Raw genomic sequence first — 3,943 nt, forward strand, 5'->3', positions numbered from 1 at the left:
GCCCCGCCCCCGGCCCCACGGCGGAGCCGAGCCGGTCGGCCTCTACACCAGCGCTTTATTTCTCCGAGCCTGACAGCAGCCCCGCTCCCGAACCGGCCCCGGGGCCTTGCTCGGAACCGGGGCAGCTTCGGGGTTTCGTTTCGAGGCCGGAGGGCGAGGGGAACGGGAGCACGGAGCAGAGGGAGGCAGGGACGGGATTGATGGCGTCATGCTGGCTGGTCCTCCATGCTGCGAGGGTCCTAGGAGGTGGGGCCGCCATCCTGGGGGTGTCTTCTTGGGGGGGTGGGGGGTGCACTGCGGCCCCCTCCAGGTCAGCGCAGCCACAGGAAGAAAGCCGCAGCCAGCCCCAGGGCGAGGGAGAGGAGGGGTGGACTGCCGCAGGGGGGGCTCAGGCTGCTCGCAGGGGTGTTTGAAATGTGGGGGGCGGTGGTCATGACCGCCTTGTCCGCCTGGCCAAGGGGCTGGAAAAGAAAACGAGAGAGTCAGGCATCGCTCCAAACTGGAGAAGACAGCAGCGCGGGGTGGAAACCCCCCCGAGAGCCCCTCAACCAGCTGCCCGGGGGGGGAGAAAGAAGCTGGGGACACCCCGGTGCCCACGCTGTCCCTTCCCAGAGGGGAAACACGTGGCCTCCTCTTCCCCCAGCAGGTTCTCTTTCACACCGCACGCAGAAATCACCATCGGCTTTGGGGTTTTCCCAACGCAGGGAGCGAAGCAAACTCTCCCTCACATCGTTGCCCTATTTCTAGCCAGGGACTTTTAGAAATTGGGGGGGGCGGGGAGGAGGAGAAGCCAGGGGGGTGGTCTCTGCCCCTCAGACTGCTGCGAGGAAGCGGCTGGGGACATTGGGGACGTGGCGGCCCACGGGTCCTGCGGCGGAGGATGTGGGCTGCAGGAGCAGAGCTGAGAAACACCGGTGCTGGAAGCGAGGGAGAGGAGGAGGAGGAGAGACCCCCATCCCCCCAGGCTGTCGCAAGCAGGGAGGGTGCAGTCGGTGTGTGAAATGTAACACAGTTGGGATGGTGCTTTCAGGGCAGTTTCCTTCCGTCTCTAAAGATTGGCACCTTCCAAATTAAGGTGTTCGCGTGAATCCCTCCTGCCCTGGCTGCGCAGGGCTACTCTCTCTGGGTTTTTGGTCCTTTCCTGGGACTCCTGGTGCAAGCGGCTGCGCGTTAACGCCTGTGAACGGTGACTGCAGCGACAAGCGACAGCGACAAGCGCAAAAAGGGACACCATTTCCCTCCGTGAACCAGCCCCCACGCTGGTTCGCACCATTCCTCGGGTCCCTCCGGAGCCAGGACGGGGCCAGGGATGGGGCCCCAGCGCCCAGCTCTGCCCCCTCACAGGCACTCTTGCCCTGTGAGGGGGTTTTAGCTGGTTTGCCCAGCCACAGAACAGGACTCCCGAAACATAAATGCACCCCGTGGAGCCAGCAGCAGGTTGCAGATGCGTGGAGTTTGTGAGCGAAACAACCGCAGACAAATCTGGCCCCGTTACCAACACGCTGTAGAAAAAAAACCATCCCGAGAGCTGCTCCGAATAGCATCACCTTCCCTGAAAGTGCCGGCACGTTCATTCCTCCCACACAACGGTCCCCACCCAGGAGAGAACCGACATCCACCAGCGCGGTGCTCGAAGCGAGCCCCCGTGGAGCCTCCCAGCAGGAAGGAAAACAACGTCCAGGGGGGAGAGGTGAGAGGAAACCACACAGCCGTGCACCCACCCGGCGTCCCCACAGCCCCACGGACGTGCTCGGCTTCCCCGGTGTCCCCGCAGCCATCCTCGGTGTCCCCACACCAGGCACGGGCTGGGGACAGGGCTGGGGCCCGCATGCAAAGGAGAGGCTGCAAGATGGGGTGGAGAGCTAAGTGCGAAGGTTACAGATAGGCACGATGCTCTTAAGTTAAAAAAAAAAAAATGCTTTAAAAAAAGCAACGTATGGAAGTATTTAGACCTTACAGACCACAGTGCAAAGCTCCTGGTAAGACAGCCAGGGTTAGAGTCAAATGGAAAGTCAAATGCTCAGGTTTCTAGCTGAAGTTCAGCAGAAATTCTCCTACTGGTTGAACCCTACAGCTCCCCCGACTGCCGTCACACCCGTGGGACAGAGCTGGCTGGACCCCTCAGCCTTCGCAGGGCCCCGCGCCGTGGGGTTTCTCTTCCCACGCAGAGGACAAGCAGGGCGAGCAGGAGGAGCAGGTGGGTGCGCTGGAGGGGCTGCATGGTCGGGGCTCGGCTCACGGTGTGCCGTGACACTTCCTCATCTGCTCGTAGCGATTGCAGTCGGAAGCTTTAAGCGCAGCCGTGGCCCTGTCTCACCAATCACACCTTCCTTCCCTGCCCCGGCCCCACCGCCCCAAAGGGCCGTTTGAACCCGGGGTGATTTGGGGAAGTCGCATCCGCTGCCGATGCCTCGAGGCAGAAGATGCAAGACACGGGCATGGGGGATCTCCAGGCGGGGACAACACCGTACAGCTCTTTCGGCCTCAATTCTCCGGAGCCGTCGATCTACATCGCCCGACGCGAGAGCGGCTCCTGCTCCCCCTGTTCCCCAGCATGGCTGCACAGCCAGCTCCGAGCGGGACGTCCTAGCCACCGTCTCCAGCAAAGGCAGCAAGCCCCTCACCCTGCCTTTTCCCACATCACAAAATACCGCCTGCAGCGTGAAACCCCCCAGGTTGAGCTCTGCTTCTCCCCGGGGGCTCCCTGTCCTGTGCCCCACACCCGTGAAGGACTAACAGTGGTTATGGTTTAAAAACCTCCCCTGGTTCACTTGGGAGGGTTTGCAAATCACAGCCAACGTTTCAACAAGGGCTCTGCGTTGCACCATGTAACAAACCTCCTTCCCTGCAACTCGGGGCAGAAGCTGGGTCCAATCTGTCCCTCCGAATTTCAGTTACAAGCCCCGGGGTTGTCTGATCCGGGTAATGGAGCAGGGAAACGCTTCCTTCCAGCCCTCCGACATCTGTCTCCTCACAGTAGATCTCCGAGCTCCCTCACCCACTCAACTGCAGCAGCAGGAAACAAAAGGGATCTGGTTATTTTAAGACAGTTTGAAATAAGTAAAGCTACTGAAATGCGCCGAGCACATACACCTGTTGTCTGGTTTTGTGTTGGTGAAGTGCATCACAGCGCAGCGAGCCTGCCGCCAGCCTCTGCCCGGAGCTGAAGGCTCCTCTGTGGCAAAGCTTCACCAAATTCAGTTAATTTTTGCACTTCATAGAAGCGTCAAAATGAAAGTCTCTTGGGGACAGCCAACATCCCATAAAAGGTGCTAAAAATCGGCCTGTCCTGCTCTTCTCCAACTGGCGAGGCCGAGCTCTCCGGAGAGCATCAGCGAAGCGAAAGGAGAGCGTGGTAGCACCCGGGTGAGGGAAAGCATTGCTGGAAAAGAGAGACAGAAGAGGCAGGTGAGGAATACAGGAGCAGCTGTACGGTGCGCGATGCCTCAGGTCAGGCTGTGCCACAGACCGTGTCTACGAGCTGAAGCTGAGGGCGTGCAGAGGGTGGCTGAGGAAAGGAAGCGTGGCTGCCTGTCGTGCTCCTGCCCCGGCACCAGGAAACGTCTGAAACGCTCTGAAGTGAAGAGGGGTCAAAAAAAAGCACCATTTTGCAGGCAGGCGTGCAGGGCAGAGACCAGGCAGGGAGCGGCTCGGCCTGGCTGGCGGCCGCGCAGAACGGAGCCTGCCGGCAGCCCGGGCCTCCCTCCTCAAGCGACAAACGGAGGGGGCTTCTCCCGGCTTATCCCTCCTCCAGACGCGGGTTCGGGGAGCAGCCGGCAGCGGAGGCCGGGAAGGCCCCGCCACGGGCCGGGAGGCCGGATCACCCACAGCCCAGGCCCAGGTGGCCTCGGGGTAGCCCGCCGAGGGGTCGGGCAGGCCGGCAGGGCCGCGCTGGGGCCCGGTGGCACCGGGTGAGCAGCAGGGCCCGAGGCGGGCGCGGGGG

Source organism: Aptenodytes forsteri, unplaced genomic scaffold (assembly GCF_000699145.1).
Source record: "Aptenodytes forsteri isolate BGI_AS27 unplaced genomic scaffold, ASM69914v1 Scaffold321, whole genome shotgun sequence".
In the NCBI taxonomy this organism is placed as follows: domain Eukaryota; kingdom Metazoa; phylum Chordata; class Aves; order Sphenisciformes; family Spheniscidae; genus Aptenodytes; species Aptenodytes forsteri.